We start from the raw sequence: 23,483 nt of genomic DNA, 5'->3' as shown, positions 1-23,483 counted from the left end.
ACTGCCAGTGACACGAGGCCGTTGGGATCCAGCACGGCGTTCCGTATTACTTTCTTGAACCCACCGATTCCATATTCTGCTAACAGTCAGTGGATCTCGGGCAAATCGAGCAGCATTGTTGCGATACGATAAACCGCAATCGCGATAGGCTACAATCCGACCTTTATCAATGTCGGAAACGTGATGGTACCCATTTCTCCTCCTTACACGAGGCATCACAACTGCTGTTTGTGTATGAGAAATCGGTTGGAAACTTTCCTCATGTCAGCACGTTGTAGGTGTCGCCACCGGCGCCAACCTTGTGTAAATGCTCTGAAAAGCTAATCATTTGCATATCACAGCATCTTCTTCCTGTCGGTTAAATTTCGCGTCTGTAGCACGTCATCTTCGTGGTGTAGCATTTTTAATGGCCACTAGTGTAAATCCGTTACAAATGAAATGAATATGATGTTCAGGGCAGCAAAGGCAAATTGCTGTAGGAAAAATTTGAAGAAATCGGAAAAGAAATGATCGTGGAAGGACTCACTGAGCATTTACTGCTATTTTTTTTAGTTCAGTGAATTTGCAAGGCAAGGATGCTAACAGTACGAGTGAAATGAGGATTCCACTGTTAATTGCAAAGGAGAGAGCAGATAGGTAGGAAGTGCACACTGGAGGCCTCCATGAGGGTGTGGGTCTGATGATGTGACAGAATTGGAGTCGAAACGGAAGACGCAGGGGATCCGTTATTAGAATCAGAATGTAAACGTGATCGGGAAGATCTAATATAAAACAAGGCAAAAGGAATGGTTAACATTTCATCGGAATTTCTAAAATCATTGGAGGGTAAGTAGCAACGAAACGAGTATCCAAGTATGTAGAGCCGAAGGCAGAGAACATAGCGATAACGGAGGCTGGGGTCAGAACCAAAGCCAACAATCTGGCTCAACCCAAAGTGTTGAGGTAGGAACTGCGGACAGTCCGACCCACTTCAGGAATCTTACTGCCCACAAATCGCTGCGTCACGGATTCTGCTTTCTAAGTTGATACAGTCTTCGTCTCTGAACTGTTCCTCTACTGTGCACGGTATGCAATGGTGTAAGACATGTTCACAGGCTTCTACATTTGGCATTTTCTTAACCGCAAGTAGGGGATACGCACGCAGTCCACTACACTCTAAATTCTATGTGAGTTGTTTATTATGTTAAATAATTTTCTGATGACGTTTTGTATTTAAAAATATTTGTGTGTATAAATTGTTCATGTTAATGTAAATTTGAGAATTTAAGAAATGGTCACTCTTAGCAACAATATAAGATATAGGCTCTGGTGGGGATGTGGGCGGGGGGGGGGGGGGGGTGGAAAGGGTGAGTTGGCGCGCTACCTAAGGCAAGTGCGGGAAGTAAGCCACACAGTCTGTAGGCAGCAATGATTGATGCAACTCCCTTGTGGAACAGGAGAAGCTTTGCCGGCAAATTCGCACAAAATGCCTCGGATGGAGACTGCAAACGGCCTACGGCATAGCTGCACGTTGTTGGGATACTGTATGTAAAACTGAGCGCGCCAAGAAGAGAAAGTGAGCCCATACAGCAAGATACTTGCACGCTGTACAGTGGGTAGTGTAGCCGTCATAATTGTTCGCCACACCCAAGCCTACTGTTACCAGATAAGACTTTCTTATAGTAAGTTTACTTTTGTGCAGCCCGAACCATTAATTTAAACTGTGTTTTAATGATCATTCTTGAGATTTAAAGAAACTGGTTCACCCTGTTATTTCATCCTAATCATACAACTGTATAGTGAAAGGGTCGTATAGTCCTCTTTCATTATCATTTTATTTGCTTTCCAGTGCACTTTGGATCCTATAGAACAATTCGGGTGTTTTCGATGCTAAACTTCGTACCAGAGAAGACTGAGCTATGATTCAATCTAGCATTAGCCTATTTCTTTCAATGATTTGCAAGCATCATATGGTTGTTATGTTGGTTCTTTTTAGGCTTGCAAATGCGTCTATAACGCCATTATAAGTCTTCCATGTTTTTATATGTAACCCAACTCATGACTATGATTCCATGAAATGTTTATCCCTTGTTCTGCTATTCCAGAACTCTCTGACATGTGTGAGTGAATGAATGTGGGTGTGTTTCATTTTGCTGTACGCTAGTTTAGTCTGCTGCAGAGTATCAGCGGTAGTATTACAGAATGGCCAACCCTTGTAGTGTCCAGGTAGGCAAAGAGGCTTGTTCCCCTTGTGTGAAAGTTACCTGTGTTAGGTTGGTGGTGGGTTTCCTGGCCACGGGGTTGCGTGGGAGAAGCTTTAGTGTGAGAGGGGCAATCTGCTTTCAGCTCTTCGAGGGTCTGCAGCCGAGGACTCTTCGAAGAAAGGTGAGTTGTTTTAACCGCGTGACGCGTTGTCTCACAGCGAGACGGGAGTTTTTTGTAATTCAGTCTCTCTTGTGCAGCTTTTAGCCTCACATTTCTTCTTATTGTGTTGCTGGATCGCAGCAAGGAATGCAGGGCTTTTGCATACTTTCAGTTTGATCCCTAATGCAGACTTTGGTCCGTAAGAAGAACGTAGCACAAAGGTGTTGCATATGTTGAAGCGATCTCACATAGAAAATGCGGCCTCGGTTCAGTGTGAATGTTTGTGTGGCTGCGACTGCTTGTGTATACCGAGTGATCAAAAAGTCAGTATGAATTTGAAAGCTGGATAAATCACGAAATAATGTAGATAGAGAGGTGGAAATTGACACACAGGCTTGGAATGACATGGGGTTATATTAGAACAAAAAAAAAAATACAAAAGTTCAAAAAATGTCCGACAGATGGCGCTTCATCTGATCAGAATAGAAATAATGAGCATAACAGAGTAAGACAAAGCAGAGATGATGTTCTTTACAGGAAATGCTCAATATCTCCACCATCATTCCTCAACAATAGCTGTAGTCGAGGAATGATGTTGTGAACAGCACTGTGAAGCATGTCCAGAGTTATGCTGAGGCGTTGGATTCGGATGTCGTCTTTCAGCATCCCTAGAGATGTCGGTCGATCACGATACACTTGCGACTTCAGGTAACCCCAAAGCCAATAATCGCACGGACTGAGGTCTGGGGACCTGGGAGGCCAAGCATGACGAAAGTGGCGGCTGAGCACACGATCATCACCAAACCACGCGCGCAAGAGATCTTTTTTCCCGCGTCTAGCAATACTTTTTTTTTGGTTCTAATAAAACCTCATATCATTCCAACCATGTGTGTCAATTTTTACCTCTCTATCTACATTATTACGTGGTTTATTAAGTTTTCAAATTTATACTGACTTTTTGATCACCCGGTACATTCTAATCTTTTCCGAATCTTGATAATTTCTGCCTCTTTGCTAATTTTCTTTGTTTCATTACTATAAGTCCGTTGAAAACCATCCACATGGGTTAATATCAGAGTTTGTTGGCCCCCTACCATTGTACTTAGTCTGTTCAAATGTGTCCTCTGTAAAATGTTAACTGTTCGCGGCTGCGTGGTCTAGTGTTGCTAAAATTTGGTCACGGAACGTAGAAATTGTGTCTCCGCGAACCACGTAGGCATACGAGCTCAGTGTGAGCCCAACTTTCCTGTGGCCCCCTGCCTCTGTCCTAGAGTTTACTTATTGCGCTGATTTTAGACTACTGAATATATCTTGCCCGGATTTTGCAATTGTATTTGTGGTTTGTGACTTCATGTTAAGCTCGTAAGCGTGTATGTATGGCCCTCGTTGAGGGGGTTCTCCAAACCGTGGTTCAACTTTAATTGCTACCGTGATATTCAGATTTACTCTTTTATTTAATCATTTCTCAACACAGCGAAACAAACCTACTAGCTTCGTTGCATGTTGGTGTTGCGGCCATCCTTGCAGTTCTTTGAGTGAATGTGGGTCTAAATGAGAGTATTAAACTTTCCCGTCCCCCCCTACAATTACAGCCGGGATTCTCATTAAGAGATTATGTTGTGAATCGTATAGCGTTTCACAAGCAGTCGTACGTAGTTACCAGGCAATAGCAGTTATATACATGTCTTATATTGATGTCAAGAAATAAATAATTTTGTTTCAAGTCTTATCCAGTGTACTGTTGTGACGTCTCCTTTACCTACGCCATTCACCTTGTGGTTTCCTTGTTAGCCCATCCATAGCGCTTCCATGCGCACACGTCCAGTAATTAGTGTTCCCTTTTTATTTAAAACACATTCTTTAGAATAGATCTTGTTTTCAGCAATGCTGCTACAAGCTGCTCTTATTCAGAGTGTTCACACATTTTTTACTTTATTTTAAAACTTGATTCATGTGAACAATCTCTGGATCATATTAATAAATGCATCCCATTTTTTATGAGTAACATTACAATGAATGTTCTTTTATGAGTTTTTTCTGATGACTAAATTAATTAATTTTCTAACTCATTCGAACCTCTTGTTTGTCGTGTGGCTAGAGTTGGTGGCGACACAATCTTTTTCATTGATTTTAATGTCAGATAGCACTTCCATTTGCGTGTGGGTCTTTTAGCCATCAGCCCGCATCTCGTGGTCGTGCGGCAGCGTTCTCGCTTCTCACGCCCGGGTTCCCGGGTTCGATTCCCGGCGGGGTCAGGGATTTTCTCTGCCTCGTGATGGCTGGGTGTTGTGTGCTGTCCTTAGGTTAGTTAGGTTTACGTAGTTCTAAGCTCTAGGCGACTGATGACCATAGCTGTTAAGTCCCATAGTGCTCAGAGCCATTTGAACCATTTTTTTTTTAGCCATCAGGATATAGCTCATGGTCCCACTCATTTGAAAAACACCACTTAAGTGCACGTCACATACAGTAGGGTTCCTTCCTGGTGTTTGATGACTCCGAGTATCCTATATTAAAGACTTATGAAGTGCCAAGTCAACATAAAGGGGCTCCATTTCAATTGTTTTTGTGTTTTCTTAACAACTGCAAAGTGTTGTAGTAAAAGTGTACTTACGTAAAATTCAATCAGAGTGTAGCAAAGTTACTAGAATCTGCCAAACGACTATACAGTATTAGTCCAAAGAATAATAGCTTTTGAAAGTCAATTCCAGTAAGAAAGAGTTTTTTCTTGAAGTGAAATGTTCAGTCTAAAAAGTGTGTGCTTTAGTATCTAACTATTTTATTATTTTACTTTGTTTATTATGGAAAATCCTTTTCTATATGTCCCCTCTGGCCAATTTTTTTTTTTTTCTTTTAGCTTCCTTGAAGTTGTCTACTGGGATATTTCTGTCTTAAAACGTAATGTATAAGGATGTAGAAGTCAAAAAGATGTTCCTGTGTTTGCACCAACATTGTTTACGTGGAGTAACATTTAAGGTGAAAAACCAAATTAAACATAGGAAGAAAGTAGGCAAAATTCATACTTCTGCTCTACCAATACTTCACTGTTTCATTGCCTGGATAGGGTGGCGACAATTAGTACTTGTTTCAAACCACAAAATGAACTTTGAACTGAGTTGTCCTAGCTCCAGTATAATATTATTCATACTGTAATTCTATTTAACAGCCGCGTAAAATCTTAGGAAAAGAAATGAATAGTCTGACTTACTTATCCATTACACACATTATACACTTACTTATCCATTACACACATCAAACGGTCAAATCCTGTAAAAAAGGTAGCTCTATTGATTAGCTTTTCCTATTAACAGGGCTATCCTCCCATAGCGTACTTTATTTGGAAACTAAACTAAATTTTAGTAAGAGGGTTATACGTAGCTTTTCCCGTAACTTTACAATTTGTGGGGTGTGGTATACGTGACGAAATAGGTTTTTCTGTTAGTTAGGTAAATGCATACTTAATTACAATAGTAGTGCAAGGATTATGAAGAGTCCACTATGGCCGGTCTTTACAAAAAAATGTTCAAATGTGTGTGAAATCTTATGGAACTTAACTGCTAAGGTCATCAGTCCCTAAGCTTACACACTGTAGGCGCCCCAGTGGTCCCGGTCGCCTACAGTGGACTACAGTGATCTCTCCAGTTGTCAGGATGCTAGGAAATGACTGTGGACGCGTCAGGAACGCCAAAGAAACATTGTTAATTCATAACACCTTAATTCCTGCCGAGTACAATGTGGCTTGGTGATATCAACGACCTTCCCGAGTCCTCGCTGACTCGCAGTGATGACACCAGCACCGGGCCGCACAGTCTTGCTAACGCAGTGCCGCGTGCTGTGACGTAGCGAAGGAATGTCCTTACTTCGACCGTGCGTGGCTGGCGCGCTCGGCTGGCCGGCTGCCTCGGCAGCGGACAGCTGGAGGCTCCGGGTTGGAGTCCCGGCGCTGTCGGCACGAGAGGCGTTCTCATAGTTCGGAGTGTACTCTATCCCACCCCGTCTTCTTCCCTGCTCCTCCTGGTGGCTCGTCCATGGTGGACGGGTGGAACGGGCTGCAGTCCCCCAGCGTTGCCGGCTCATCCGGCTGTGACAGCGGATGCACAGGGCCTAGGCCCCGCACGATCTCAACGACGGCTCACTGATGTGGTCAGCATTGGCGAGTCTGCCGCCATGTCTGCTTATCGGTTGATGATTGACAGCGGCAGCAGAGAGGACCAGAGCTGGTACTGTCCCCTCACGTCTGCTGCTGGATGGGCCGCTCTTGCTGCAACATCTCCTTAATAAAGATTAACATGTCGATCACCGAGCTGAGCGCTACGCAGCGTCCCAGTACACATCTAACTGCAAGTCTAACTGCGAGTGTCTTGTTGCTGTCAAAGCTGGTGTATTTAAAGGAAGCACGAGCGACGTCCTGATGTCGTGCTCGTTTGTAATGAACGCATTCGTTCCACTTATACTGCTGATTTATGTGTCGTACTCGCCCCTTAGGTGTTCTTGTGACAGAGTTACATGTTGTTACGACAGACTTACGCGAAGTTGTGAAATGCAGTATAGCTTACGCTATACCTCTGTCTTGCACTCTACGAAAGTCTCCGTCTAACACAAACCCGCGTGCTAAGCAATTCTCTCTCGCCTGTTGTGTGTAATCAGGCCATTGCCCCTGCGTGACGACACATTCTGATACATGTGCAATCCTCTTACCACTTGGCTAACCTACTGCGTCTGGCTCTCGACATAGGCAACGAAACTTTGACAATATTCCACGTTTCCGCGACACTACAACACTACTTAACCTAAGTTAGCCGAAGGACAAACACCCACAGCCATGCCCGAGGGAGGACTCGAACCTCCGCCGGGACTAGCCGCACAATCCATGACTGCAGCGCCTTAGACCGCTCGGCTAATCCTTTACACCACCTCATGTGTCGCTTAGCATTGGTTACATAAACTTGAGGTTGGTGAGTTGCTTGAGTATTGTTGCCATCCTTTTTAACTCCTTATTCGGAGTCATTGTGTTAGCTGGACTGCTGGTGGCATTTTGGAAAGCAGCAGTGATTCCTCCCGCTGACGTCGTGCCATTTCTTACACCAACGTCCGCAATGCTCGATGGTTCCTGTCCATCGGTGTATGAGGTGTGCCTAGCTACGTTTGTCTTTTCGCACTCTACAACTACGTCACCAACAATCGACTTGGGCAGCTTGAGAGAGCTTAAAATGTCTCTGATGGATGTGTTACTGGCCTCACGTACTGTAACCAGTTCATATTGAAGTCACTGAGCTTTCCTGATCCTGAGCAACCCGCTCTGCTGTTATCGCTTCTCTACTCGCAACGCAATACAACCAGACCCTTTTTGATAATAGCAGGCCCACCTCTCGTGTAATCTAGTGGTCTTTCCCGCATTAAGCAGTGATGTCTGGATGCTTTTGATTGGATAGCGTACGTAAAATATTTGTTGTTTTCAAGCCTTTCTTAATGCGCCTAATACACCCTGAACGATCAGATACACTTGGCGTATAAGCGTGCCGTTAAGCACATAGGCCTTTCCACACCTTCTTGCTAATTATGCGACCTACACACCGAAAGGAGAAGTTGAATCCATAACGCGTTGTACTTCGGACAACTGTTGCCGATTTTCTGTTGTTTTCCAGCTGCGTACTGAGCGAGGGAGAAATGACGATCTATACAGCTTTCTATGCACAGTGATCACTCTTACCTTATACCTGCGATTCCTACGTGACAAATATAATTATGGCGGTATAATGGTGGGACAGAATTCTTCGGATAATGGTTCTCCAAATTTAACCTGCACGGTGTCGCGGAGAACCGCGTCTTTCTTCAGTTACCCGAGCATTTATTTCACGCTTTTCTATAGGCTATACCGACCTCTTTAGTTTGATGACTGCTGTTTCGTATACTTGATAAGGACTCCAAACTCTGGAACAGTATTCTAGAACTGGTCACACTAACGTTTCATATGCGGTTTACCTTGACGGCACATTACACTTTCTTCCATGTACAGTTACTGTTACAAATTACACGTTTCTGTCTCGCTCCCTATAGCCTCCTAGGTGTTTGTTGTTGCTTTTGTTGTTCTTGTTGTTGTTACAGTCTTCAGTCTTAAGACAGATTTGAAGTATCTTTTCACAGTTGTCTATACTGCGCAAGAGTTTAGATTTTTGCGTAAACATGACTACATACATCTAGTTGCAATTGCATACGGCAGCTTGGCTTTGCTCAGCCTATGCAAACTTTGACACCCTCTCACCCATCCACATACCGTCTTCTACCTGTCCCTCCCACAGTCGTCCCCCTGTCCCATGCACAAACACTTCCCTGCGTTTCAAAATTAGCGATCCCTTGATGATTCAGTACTATTTATTTTCGAATGAACCATACATAGTTTTTAGCAAATTTATACCACAAATGTCTTTTTCCTCTTTTCGACTCGATACCTATTCAATACTCAGGAAAATTTTTAAAATACACTCCTGGAAATTGAAATAAGAACACCGTGAATTCATTGTCCCAGGAAGGGGAAACTTTATTGACACATTCCTGGGGTCAGATACATCACATGATCACACTAACAGAACCATAGGCACATAGACACAGGCAACAGAGCATGCACAATGTCGGCACTAGTACAGTGTATATCCACCTTTCGCAGCAATGCAGGCTGCTATTCTCCCATGGAGACGATCGTAGAGATGCTGGATGTAGTCCTGTGGAACGGCTTGCCATGCCATTTTCACCTGGCGCCTCAGTTGGACCAGCGTTCGTGCTGGACGTGCAGACCGCGTGAGACGACGCTTCATCCAGTCCCAGACATGCTCAATGGGGGACAGATCCGGAGATCTTGCTGGCCAGGGTAGTTGACTTACACCTTCTAGAGCACGTTGGGTGGCACGGGATACATGCGGACGTGCATTGTCCTGTTGGAACAGTAAGTTCCCTTGCCGGTCTAGGAATGGTAGAACGATGGGTTCGATGACGGTTTGGATGTACCGTGCACTATTCAGTGTCCCCTCGACGATCACCAGTGGTGTACGGCCAGTGTAGGAGATCGCTCCCCACACCATGATGCCGGGTGTTGGCCCTGTGTGTCTCGGTCTTATGCAGTCTTGATTGTGGCGCTCACCTCCACGGCGCCAAACGCGCATACGACCATCATTGGCACCAAGGCAGAAGCGACTCTCATCGCTGAAGACGACACGTCTCCATTCGTCCCTCCATTCACGCCTGTCGCGACACCACTGGAGGCGGGCTGCACGATGTTGGGGCGTGAGCGGAAGACGGCCTAACGGTGTGCGGGACCGTAGCCCAGCTTCATGGAGACGGTTGCGAATGGTCCTCGCCGATACCCCAGGAGCAACAGTGTCCCTAATTTGCTGGGAAGTGGCGGTGCGGTCCCCTACGGCACTGCGTACGATCCTACGGTCTTGGCGTGCATCCGTGCGTCGCTGCGGTCCGGTCCCAGGTCGACGGGCACGTGCACCTTCCGCCGACCACTGGCGACAACATCGATGTACTGTGGAGACCTCACGCCCCACGTGTTGAGCAATTCGGCGGTACGTCCACCCGGCCTCCCGCATGCCCACTATACGCCCTCGCTCAAAGTCCGTCAACTGCACATACGGTTCACGTCCACACTGTCGCGGCATGCTACCAGTGTTAAAGACTGCGATGGAGCTCCGTATGCCACGGCAAACTGGCTGACACTGACGGCGGCGGTGCACAAATGCTGCGCAGCTAGCGCCATTCGACGGCCAACACCGCGGTTCCTGGTGTGTCCGCTGTGCCGTGCGTGTGATCAGTGCTTGTACAGCCCTCTCGCAGTCTCCGGAGCAAGTATGGTGGGTCTGACACACCGGTGTCAATGTGTTCTTTTTTCCATTTTCAGGAGTGTATATGATTTTGTCAGTCTCAGTTGCATGGATATACTGCACTGGTTACTGGCTTCGAGCTGACTCTCCAATTCTCAAACCTAACACTTTGTTCTGAACCGTAGGTAGTTATACAAAAAACACGAATAGATTTCGTTAAGATGTAACAGTAGACATATTGGTTGTCTTGTCAATGAGAGTATTTGCTGCTCTCAGTTTGACTTTCTTTTACGTAGCTATTAGGGTACTTTGGCACCATGTTGTATATAACCATTTACGTTTAATATCAAGGTGTGTGGTTTGAGAATAGAGAGTTATCCCGAAACCAGTAACCACTTGTAACAACAACAACTGTACATATAATAATTTTTTCTTCTGATTTTCGATAAATTAGTGTAAGCGATGTTCTGATTTCATTTCTTTTTTCTTTTCATGTCATTATGTTAAAGAAACTGTAAACAATTTTCGATGTGAATATTAATGTTTATGTCAAATTGCAAGCAATATTATAACAAAATGGAAATGTAAGAAATGTTGAAACTGTTGTAAGATGTTAAAGTTGTAATTGTGCGCCTGGTCCATACGTAGGCAATGTATTAAGACATGTAGAATGCAAAACCTTTGGTGAATACCCTGTCTGTAGGGGAGCGGTAAAAGGTGGATGGCAGGCGAGCGCGGGAAAATGCACACGGGCGCGGCACGGCATAACGGGCTCAGCAGTAGTAGTCGGATTTGGGCATCGGTCTGAGTAACACGTTCTGGACCGAGGAGGCTCTCCTGGAAAACGTGATTTCATTGAGCCTCGGATGTGCCATTTCCGACGACTATACAGCATGGCAATATTCCATAGGCACTAAACGGAAAAGTATTGCAACGCTATGAAGAAGTAAAGTGCCGATACATCAAGAGCCATAGCTGTGCTTGTATGTGTGCTCTGCGCCTCGTCATCTCGCCGCCCGCCAACCGCCGCATCGATACGAACAGGTTGAAACTATTAGTACTGTATTCGTGTGGACCAGTGTTACTTTTGTTCCATACTGTTCAATAACAACTTAAATTTTACCACAACTGTCCTATCAGTTAATTATCCTCACAACTAACCTAGACAGGGTCCTTTCCACATGTTGTGCAATCCGAGTGTCCCGAGATGAAGAATTAAAATTTACATTAATAATAATTACCTGCAGACCTAGCTATGTTAGAATGATGTTTAATGAACTTTGTTGTTAATGAAATAATATACGAATAATATAGGCCTGACAAAGTCGGAAGATAATATTGAAATTGGTTTAGTAATGAAGTTTAATTATTTGAGGCAGATAAAATGGTAATTAAATGAGCAGGAAATAAGCTAAAAAGAGTAGTAACTCACCTATTGGAAATCTTGAGTGCTTAATGAATCCTTTAATCAATATTTTCAATACAGTGATCATAACAGTTTCAGGGTCTCCCCCCCACCTTTTCCTTTCTATTCATTTGAATTCTGAAGTGTACTGAACTGATTTTACCAGCAAAGTTAAAGTCAATGTAAAACCTAAATTTATCAGTATTTTACCTTTTTCAAAATTGACATTGTATGTGTGTTTCGAAAGTGCTATTTCTAGGGTAACCTATGCCCGATTTTAATCAGATCAATAGACAGTACGAAGTTTTTAGTAAACATTATAGTGTATTGTTGTGTATTTATGGCTTGTCCATATTAGTACAGAAAGTGAAATTATTAGTTCAGTAGATTTTTGGTTCTAAAATTTACCATATTATGCAGTGTTATTACGTGTTGTTTTGTATGAACGTATCTCAACTTGTACAGGGAAGAAGCTCAGCTAATGCCTAATTAGGCTGGCGACCGTATTATTAACAAATCGGTAGCATCTGCTGTGTTGTTTCTTGTCCGTCCTAACGTGTAGTAGCACATCAGACTTGCTTGACGTATCATTGTTGTTACTGAGTGGGTGGAAGTCTGAATTTTGTCTCCATTCAGGTACACACTGTCAACATATATACCAAAATCCTTCCTTATAAGGTGAAGCCCGTCAACTTTCCATAGTACTGGCTTTAATAAGTATCGTGCGCAGTAGCGTAGTGTTACAAGTGGCTCCCGGTGACAGGACATCCAGTTGTTATCGGTTACGAATTAACGTGAATACCGAACGGTGGATGTTCGGTGGCACGAATTGTAATAATTTTCAATAAAGTAAATAGCAGTGAACGTCAAGTACGGTGGAGGGGTGTAATTTGCATTCAGTATGGACAGGACACGGTAGATGTGCCGAGCGTAAGGGAAAATGTGGCTGGGAATGACAGGAGTGTACGCGGCCAGATAACAGATGGCGTTAGCGGTAGACAATTGGCGTACATACAATATCACGAACATGTTAACGAACAGATTGAAATGTCGAGATTGCCTCGAACACAGCAAGGGATAAAACAGGAAGTAGAGGACGACTTTGTAGATGATAGTGGGTACTTGAACGAATCCACTGACATGTTTGATTCACCACAGATAAAGAAAGAACCGAAAGAAACTTTTGAAGTAGGATCGGAACACACCGATTCCGTAGAACAAAACAGTGTGAATATTTTAAGCATGAACGATTTATTTGAACAATTAACCAAACAAATTGCAGGACAGAGTGAGCAGGTCAAAACACAAAATAATCAGCTTAAAACACACGTTGCCGAGCAGCTCAAAACACAAAGTAATCAGCTTAAAACACACGTTGACGAGCAGCTTAAAACACAAGTTGGTCAGATTAAAGCACAGGTCGAAGAGCAAGGAATTAAAATTAGTAAACAAATAGAACAGGTAGAACAAAAAGTGGGTAATTTAAGTTCTGTGGTAAATACTATGAAATTTGAAATTGACACTATTAATAAAAGTATGGAAACAATGCAGGGGGAAATTGACAACATTAACAGTAGGTTTGATGTCGAAATTCTCAACATCCAAGAGAAAGTAGAGCCTCTGGTTGAAACAAAAGTAGACGAAAAAGTTTTCGGTCTTAAAACTGAGATCGTAAACGAATGTCAACACGGAATATCACAGTTGAAAAAGGCAGTTTCAGACACTGAAAGAGATTTAGGCGAAAAAGTTACCGGATGTGTACAAAAATGTGAACAAAATACTTCGAAAATTCAAGGCAAAATTTTCGATCTTGAGAGTAAAATTAAAGATAGACCTGGTGTTGTCTGTAGTGGCACACCACCTACGAAGCTATTAGAAGGTGAGGAACCCTTCGATCCCGCCAAGAAACATAACGGATGGCATCCGTTAGATTTCATCAAAAATTGTGAGAGGATATTTCCTGAACACTTGTCTGATTAGGCAAAGATAAACGTAGTAATTAGCGCCTTAGCAGGTGACGTTAAGCGCTGGGGAATTAATTTGAATACCAAACGAATGACGTTCGAAGAATTTAAGCAAAAGTTTACGGAAGAATATTGGTCCGAACAAAAACAGGATCATTTATGGTGCGAGTTTATCATGGCCAAGCTTCATGATAACAGGGGAAGGAATTGTTTGAAAGATTTCTGCGAATATTGGTACCGGAAGTTGACGCATTTAAGAGGGAGAAGATCCGATTCGGAAATCATATGGGAACTATATAAAAAGCTTCCAGAAGATTCGAAGAGATACGTGGGAAGCAATCATCGCAGCTTCCAAGTGTTTCTCGAAAGGGTCGAAGACGAAGACCATTGGCGCGAAAGTCGTACGAATCATCAAAATTTTAGTAACACAAATAACCGTAATAATGACGAGAGAAATGACGGCGATGGGTTTCGCGTCAATATGATACAGAGAGGTAGAGGTAGAGAAAGAGGAAGTTATCCAGGTCGCGGTAGAGGGTACACCGCGCAATATAATAACGACGTGGGAAACTGATTTCCGCGGACGTTGCGGGCCAAACGGAAGCGGACAGTACATACCGGCCCCGATTTAAGAAATGTTACCGGACCGACAGTAAAATTATGAGACAGGTTAGAGACAGGCGTGGAACGACGCAACGTGTCTTTGCGGAACAAGCGTCAGGTGCGAGCGCAGATGACTCATTTTCGCTGCGCAGAGTGCTACATATTGACAGGCGAGTGGAGCATCAGAGGGCAACGGCCCAGCCTAGCAGAACAGCTGTTCAGAGAGAAGCCGCTAGCAATGCGGCAGCATTAGGTACCAACATAGCCGTAAGAACTGGTGAATACATTAAGAGTGGTAATTCCGTGGCAAAGGAAATAATTGACGAAACTGTGGATACACTGAGAGGTGCGGTTAGCAGTGTTAGCAATAAAGTATAAGGCGAGAATGAATTAGCGGAAGTAAGTAATTGGCGTGTGCAGATCGACGATCTGTACAAGGGCCTAAAGCAATGTGAGTGGGAGGATTTTAAGAAGGAGTATGAGACAAGGAAGTTAGTTAGTGGGAAAGAAGATAGTAGGGACGTCGATAAGGTGACGTGGCCCAAATTTGAAGAGTAGAGAGTAAATAGCGCCGCGCAATGTACGCGTGCTGCCGATAGGACGAAGGTTAAAGATAGAAAGGAATTAGAGGATGAAATCCTAAGCATTGACGAGGAAGTAACTTCTGTTAATGATCCGCCAACAGTACCAGCTGCTACGGAAAGGCACCGTGGAGAAGGGGCAGATAATTACCTAAAAGTAATTGAAGTCCACGAGGATTACACTAAATATGAAGTAACCGTGTATGTGAGTAAAGTGGAGAATGAGGCCGTTTCGCCAAAAGAGGATATTGAATTAAAATTAAAGCCCGACGAAAATGCAGAGGGAGAACTTAGTACCTGTCTCAGAGAAGCTTTTATGTTAGAACCTGAAAGCGATCCAGAATGGTCGGATTCTGACGATAGTTCAGATGACGAATATTTCGGTACTAGCGAAAATAATGGGGATACAGTTAATTGCGATATTGTATCTATTGATGATGAAGTTTCAAAACAAAACCCAGATGTTGTGACTGAACACAGAAAAAAAGAGCCACCTGACGACTCAGGGTCTATTTTACAAAGAGTTCAAGTAATTAATGACTTTGAACTCCCAGAACCAAAGAAACCACCAGATATAGGTGATGTGAATGTTAAAAGCATATCTTGGGACGATGTTATCGTCGATCCGGATTTGCTTAGGGAAGACCACAACAATGAGAAGCATTCGACGGTTAAACAAACTGTAATACCAGTTGAAATATATAATGTGAAGTTGCAAGTACTTCTTGATACTGGATCTCAGATAAGTGCAATCTCCCAATCGTTTTTCGAACACATTTGTGATAAGCCTGGACTAGTAATTATGTCAGTGACGGGTGTAAAAATTGTTGGTGCTACTGGCAAGACTAGCAAGCCGGTAAAGAACCAAATTTTGGTTGAATTTAGTATGAAAGGACAAAAATTTGAACACGATTTTTTGGTTGTGCCAGACTTGAGTACTGAAATGATTCTGGGAATAGATTGGTTAGACAAAGAAAAGGTTATTATTGATTGTAGCCAGGAATTGATTAAAATTAATAATGCATCTATGAATTTGGAATTAAAATTTGAGGAAAATTGGAAGGTGTTCGATTCAGAAATTGATTCTTTATTGTTTGAGATCGACCAAGGAAATGATGGTTTGACAAACACGTATGAGGTGTACCATGTCCGGAGGTTAATAGATGAGAGTGACAAGCAGGGGCATGATTTTAAAGAAATTGTGGAAAATTTGAAGGAGATATCTCCTGATCAGAAAACAGAATTGCTTGATATTTTAGAAAATAATAGCACCGTATTTTCGGACAAACCTGGCCTAGTTAAGAACTTCGAATACCAGATTGAGACAATAGAGCATAAACCTTTCTTTGTAAGACCGTTTTCGGTACCCATATCAAAGAGCCAGGCTGTGCAAGTGGAAATAGATAAAATGATAGAATGGGGTGTAATCGAACGGAGTAGCAGCGAGTATAATAGTCCCCTTATCATCGTGAGTAAAAGGGATGGGGGAGTAAGAGTAGTTATTGACGCCAGGACTTTGAACAAAATTGTAAAGAAGGAAATAGACTGACCTGAAAATCTGGACGAAATGCTCCAAAACTTTTATAATGTGAAGTATTTAACCAGTCTGGACATGACCCCCGGATACTGGCAAATCCCATTGAGCAAAGAATCCCGTAAATATACCGCTTTTCTATTCGCTGGGAAATGTTATCAGTATAAAGTAGTGCCATTTGTTCTTAGCACTTCTGTGGCAGTATTTATTAGGGCACTGGACTTTGTATTGGGGAGAGAATTGTGTTCCCGGCTAACCATTTATGTAGATGATTTACTGATTGCTGCAGAAGAATGGCAAGAGCATTGTGAATTATTGCAGGAAGTTTTTGTTGCTCTACAAGCAGGGGGCATAACACTTAAGTGGAAGAAATGTGAATTTGTGAAGTCGGAAATAAAGTTTCTAGGGCACATTATTACTACGACCGGTATTGGCAAGGACCCGGAAAAGTTAAGTGCAATAGCAGGGTGTCCAGCTCCTAGAAATAGAAAACAGTTGAAAGCCTTTTAGGTTTATGTGGGTTCTATAGAAAATTCGTCAAGGGGCAAGTTTTTAATAGTCCTCATTTGAATAATCTACTTAAGAAAAATAGTGCTTTTGTGTGGACTGAAGGGTGCACGAGAGATTTTGAAAATTTAAAAAGTGAACTTTTGAATGACAATATTTTGCATCACCCCATACTGTCAAAACCTTTCCACATGAGTACTGACAGCAGTGCTTATGGAATTGGTATAGAAGTTTTCCAAGAAATCTGTGATGGCAAAGAAATCGAACACAGGACTATCGCGTTTGCAAGTAGAACTCGTACAAAATACGAGAAGAACTACACTATATCGGAAAAGGAAGCTTTAGTCATAATATGGGAGTTAAAGAAATTCAGAAATTATCTGTGGGGCCATAAGCTCATCATACATACTGACCACAAAGCTTTAACTTTTCTTAAAGATTGTCGTTTACTAAATGGCAGGCTAACTCGTTGGGCTTTGTACCTGCAACAATTTGATTACGAGATTTGCTATATTAAGGGTACTGAGAATTATGTGGCAGATGCTTTATCTCGATTGCCTAATGGTATGAGTGAAGTGCCCAACGAAAATGGTGAAGAGGGTACTTTTCAGATCAGGTATATGAAAGAGGTTTCAGGAAAAAGGAAAATTGAGCAAATATGTAAAAATATGAGATACCATCAGAATGAGGATCCGACATGGAAATCTGTGAAGGTAAATTTTGACAGTGTGCAGTATCCTCAAATTAAGAAATACTACAAAATCTTTAAAGGCATTTTATACAAGAGAAAAGATTTAGTCACTGAGGAATGGAGAGTATGTTGGCCACACCAGTTTGATACTGATGTCATAGACTATTTTGATTTAGCATGAGGGCATAGTGGGCCAAAGAACTGTTTGGATAGATTGAATAATGTAGTAGTGATTGCTAGTAGTGTCAGTAAGAAGGTAAAGGAACGAATTAAGTCGTGTGATGTCTGTCAAAGGGCCAAAGTACCGAACAGAACTAGTAGAGGTCCAATGCAAAGTACGTTACGTGAAGACACCCTAGAATTATTATCAGTAGATTTATATGGTCCCCTCCTAAAGACTACGGGAAATTGTGCATATATTTTAGTGATTTTGGAAGTATTCTCAAAGATTGTGAAATTATACCCCTTGAAAAAACAACAGCAAAAGCTGTATTTAGTAGGATGGTCGAATACTTTAGAACCATCGGGAAACCCAAGGCGGTACTATCTGACAAAGGACCCCAGTTCATATCCAAAATTTGGAAAGAAGGAATGGAGCAAAATGGTGTGGAGGTTAAATATATCGCAGCCTACCATCCCGCTAGCAACCCGGTTGAAAGATACATGCGAGAAATCGGGAGATTGTGTAGAACATACTGCAGTCATAACCATAGAGCCTGGGGTAGATTTATATCGGATTTTGAGAATGTCATGAACACCTTACATCATGAAACTACTGGGTTCCCTCCGGAAGAAATTTTGTTAGGCAGCAGAAGTAAAAGTTTAATTGAGGAAAAACTAGAGTTTCCACCTTGTACAAGTTTGGGGTTGATTCAAAAGAGAGAATTAGTCAGAAAAAGGGCAAAACAAAAAGCTGAATCTAGATCTAAAAGTCATGATAAAAATCTGAAAGTTTCAAAATTTAAAATTGGGGATTATGTTCTTTTAAAAACCCACAAAAAGTCTAGTGAACTGAGCCATGAAATTTCCAAATTTAAATATATTTATAATGGACCGTATATAATACAGAACATTCCACACGATAATGCTTACTACCTGATCTACCCAAAATCCAAAAGACCTTTAGGTGTAAGAAATGTTGTGGACCTGAAACTGTATGTTCCTAGGAGTGAGTGACCTAAGTACACTCAGAAAGCAATTTGCAGTAAATGTGCTGTATCTTATGCTGAAACTATTTTATTCCAAATGTAACTAATCTTTGCAAATATACGTGTACCAATAACAGTGTGCTAATGTACTTATGTGAGTTTCAGATTACCAAATGTACTGTAAATGTAAAGATGTATTGAGAAACAGATTGAAAAGAAAGGGTAAATGCTGCAAGCCAAATAAAAGATGGGACTGTCAAAAATCAAAGTGGGCAGTATATGAGTCATAATATAAGGGACTGCCATACACCAATGAGGGCAGATATATAGTCAATGGAGAATTATAAGTGTCATACAGGTGATGTGGTAAAATGATGCGAAACGGACTGCCCAAATCTGAATAATAGGCAGCAAATACATGTAGTGATTTTTCTAAATATTATTGTGTGTTTTTTTTAGTAAGTAAGGACATGGACTGCCATTCAATGCAAGCAGCAACAAATTGTCTTATAGTGTATATAGATACAGGGTGTTTCAAAAATGACCGGTATATTTGAAACGGCAATAAAAACTAAACGAGCAGCGATAGAAATACACCGTTTGTTGCAATATGCTTGGGACAACAGTACATTTTCAGGCAGAGAAACTTTCGAAATTACAGTAGTTACAATTTTCAACAACAGATGGCGCTGCGGTCTGAGAAACTCTATAGTACGATATTTTCCACATTTCCACCACGCGTAGCAATAATATGGCGTAGTCTCTGAATGAAATTACCCGAAACCTTTGACAACGTGTCTGGCGGAATGGCTTCACATGCAGATGAGATGTACTGCTTCAGCTGTTCAATTGTTTCTGGATTCTGGCGGTACACCTGGTCTTTCAAGTGTCCCCACAGAAAGAAGTCACAGGGGTTCATGTCTGGCGAATAGTGAGGCCAATCCACGCCGCCTCCTGAATGTTTCGGATAGCCCAAAGCAATCACACGATCATCGAAATATTCATTCAGGAAATTAAAGACGTCGGCCGTGCGATGTGGCCGGGCACCATCTTGCATAAACCACGAGGTGTTCGCAGTGTCGTCTAAGGCAGTTTGTACCGCCACAAATTCACGAAGAATGTCCAGATAGCGTGATGCAGTAATCGTTTCGGATCTGAAAAATGGGCCAATGATTCCTTTGGAAGAAATGGCGGCCCAGACCAGTACTTTTTGAGGATGCAGGGACGATGGGACTGCAACATGGGGCTTTTCGGTTCCCCATATGCGCCAGTTCTGTTTATTGACGATGCCGTCCAGGTAAAAGTAAGCTTCGTCAGTAAACCAAATGCTGCCGACATGCATATCGCCGTCATCAATCCTGTGCACTATATCGTTAGCGAATGTCTCTCGTGCAGCAATGGTAGCGGCGCTGAGGGGTTGCCGCGTTTGAATTTTGTGTGGATAGAGGTGTAAACTCTGGCGCATGAGACGATACGTGGACGTTGGCGTCATTTGGACCGCAGCTGCAACACGGCGAACGGAAACCCGAGGCCGCTGATGGATCACCTGCTGCACTAGCTGCGCGTTGCCCTCTGTGGTTGCCGTACGCGGTCGCCCTACCTTTCCAGCACGTTCATCCGTCACGTTCCCAGTCCGTTGAAATTTTTCAAACAGATCCCTTATTGTATCGCTTTTCGGTCCTTTGGTTACATTAAACCTCCGTTGAAAACTTCGTCTTGTTGCAACAACACTGTGTTCTAGGCGGTGGAATACCCACACCAGAAAAATCCTCTGTTCTAAGGAATAAACCATGTTGTCTACAGCACACTTGCACGTTGTGAACAGCACACGCTTACAGCAGAAAGACGACGTACAGAATGGCGCACCCACAGACTGCGTTGTCTTCTCTATCTTTCACATCACTTGCAGCGCCATCTGTTGTTGAAAATTGTAACTACTGTAATTTCGAAAGTTTGTCTGCCTGAAAATGTACTGCTGTCCCAAGCATATTGCAACAAACGGTGTATTTCTGTCGCTGCTCGTTTAGTTTTTATTGCCCTTTCAAATATACCGGACATTTTTGAAAGAACCTGTATTTGCATTTGCTTTTGTAGTTCAATGTTTGTGTTCCAGAATTTGAAATTATTTCTTTGAGAAATTTAGTAAAATGAGTAATTTGCTATTTAAATAATGTTGTGATAGGAGGTTGGACTGTACCAAAGGCACTTACGTAAATGATAAGTAAATGTTCTTGATATGTTAAAAAGTGTAGACCTATATAACGTAAGTGAAAGGAAGTCTGTGGAATAAATTTTTTTTGGGACATTCACACAAACATTCAGAACCACTGCATTAATATAAAAATTAGTGTTCCCATCAAATTTGCACTTAGTGAAATTTACTGGAAACAGGGGCATGTGTAACAACAACAACTGTACATATAATGATTTTTTCTTCTGATTTTCGATAAATTAGTGTAAGCGATGTTCTGATTTCATTTCTTTTTTCTTTTCATGTCATTATGTTAAAGAAACTGTAAACAATTTTCGATGTGAATATTTATGTTTATGTCAAATTGCAAGCAATATTATAACAAAATGGAAATGTAAGAAATGTTGAAACTGTTGTAAGATGTTAAAGTTGTAATTGTGCGCCTGGTCCATACGTAGGCAATGTATTAAGACATGTAGAATGCAAAACCTTTGGTGAATACCCTGTCTGTAGGGGAGCGGTAAAAGGTGGATGGCAGGCGAGCGCGCTAAAATGCACATGGGCGCGGCACGGCATAACGGGCTCAGCAGTAGTAGTCGGAGTTGGGCATCGGTCTGAGTAACACGTTCTGGACCGAGGAGGCTCTCCTGGAAAACGTGATTTCATTGAGCCTCGGATGTGCCGTTTCCGACGACTATACAGCATGGCAATATTCCATAGGCACTAAACGGAAATGTATTGCAACGCTATGAAGAAGTAAAGTGCCGATACATCAAGAGCCATAGCTGTGATTGTATGTGTGCTCTGCGCCTCGTCATCTCACCGCCCGCCAACCGCCGCATCGATACGAACAGGTTGAAACTATTAGTACTGTATTCGTGTGGACCAGTGTTACATTTGTTCCATACTGTTCAATAACAACTTAAATTTTACCAGAACTGTCCTATCAGTTAATTATCCTCACAACTAACCTAGACAGGGTCCTTTCCACATGTTGTGCAATCCGAGTGTCCCGAGATGAAGAATTAAAATTTACATTAATAATAATTACCTGCAGACCTAGCTATGTTAGAATGATGTTTGATGAACTTTGTTGTTAATGAAATAATATACGAATAATATAGGCCTGACAAAGTTGGAAGATAATATTGAAATTGGTTTAGTAATGAAGTTTAATTATTTGAGGCAGATAAAATGGTAATTAAATGAGCAGGAAATAAGTTAAAAAGAGTAGTAACTCACCTATTGGAAATCTTGAGTGCTTAATGAATCCTTTAATCAATATTTTCAATACAGTGATCATAACAGTTTCAGGGTCTCCCCCCCCCCCCCCCCCCCACCTTTTCCTTTCTATTCATTTGAATTCTGAAGTGTACTGAACTGATTTTACCAGCAAAGTTAAAGTCAATGTAAAACCTAAATTTATCAGTATTTTACCTTTTTCAAAATTGACATTGTATGTGTGTTTCGAAAGTGCTATTTCAAGGGTAACCTATGCCCGATATTAATCAGATCAATAGACAGTACGAAGTTTTTAGTAAACATTATAGTGTATTGTTGTGTATTTATGGCTTGTCCATATTAGTACAGAAAGTGAAATTATTAGTTCAGTAGATTTTTTGGTTCTAAAATTTACCATATTATGCAGTGTTATTACGTGTTGTTTTGTATGAACGTATCTCAACTTGTACAGGGAAGAAGCTCAGCTAATGCCTAATTAGGCTGGCGACCGTATTATTAACAAATCGGTAGCATCTGCTGTGTTGTTTCTTGTCCGTCCTAACGTGTAGTAGCACATCAGACTTGCTTGACGTATCATTGTTGTTACTGAGTGGGTGGAAGTCTGAATTTTGCCTCCATTCAGGTACACACTGTCAACATATATACCAAAATCCTTCCTTATAAGTGAAGCCCATCAACTTTCCATAGTACAGGCTTTAATAAGTATCGTGCGCAGTAGCGTAGTGTTACAAGTGGCTCCCGGTGACAGGACATCCAGTTGTTATCGGTTACGAATTAACGTGAGCGTCAAGTACGGTGGAGGGGTGTAATTTGCATTCGGTATTGACAAGACACGGTAGATGTGCCGAGCGTAAGGGAAAATGCGGCTGGGAATGACAGGAGTGTACGCGGCCAGATAACAGATGGCGTTAGCGGTAGACAATTGGCGTACATACAATATCACGAACATGTTAACGAACAGATTGAAATGTCGAGATTGCCTCGAACATAGCAAGGGATAAAACAGGAAGTAGAGGACGACTTTGTAGATGATAGTGGGTACTTGAACGAATCCACTGACATGTTTGATTCACCACAGATAAAGAAAGAACCGAAAGAAACTTTTGAAGTAGGATCGGAACACACCGATTCCGTAGAACAAAACAGTGTGAAAATTTTAAGCATGAACGATTTATTTGAACAATTAACCAAACAAATTGCAGGACAGAGTGAGCAGCTCGAAACACAAAATAATCAGCTTAAAACACACGTTGCCGAGCAGCTCAAAACACAAAGTAATCAGCGTAAAACACACGTTGACGAGCAGCTTAAAACACAAGTTGGTCAGATTAAAGCACAGGTCGAAGAGCATGGAATTAAAATTAGTAAACAATTAGAACAGGTAGAACAAAAAGTGGGTAATTTAAGTTCTGTGGTAAATACTATGAAATTTGAAATTGACACTATTAATAAAAGTA

Source organism: Schistocerca americana, chromosome 9, assembly GCF_021461395.2.
Source record: "Schistocerca americana isolate TAMUIC-IGC-003095 chromosome 9, iqSchAmer2.1, whole genome shotgun sequence".
Classification (NCBI taxonomy): Eukaryota; Metazoa; Arthropoda; class Insecta; order Orthoptera; family Acrididae; genus Schistocerca; species Schistocerca americana.
The sequence above is the reverse complement of the archived record's forward strand: the minus strand, read 5'-3'. Positions refer to the sequence as shown.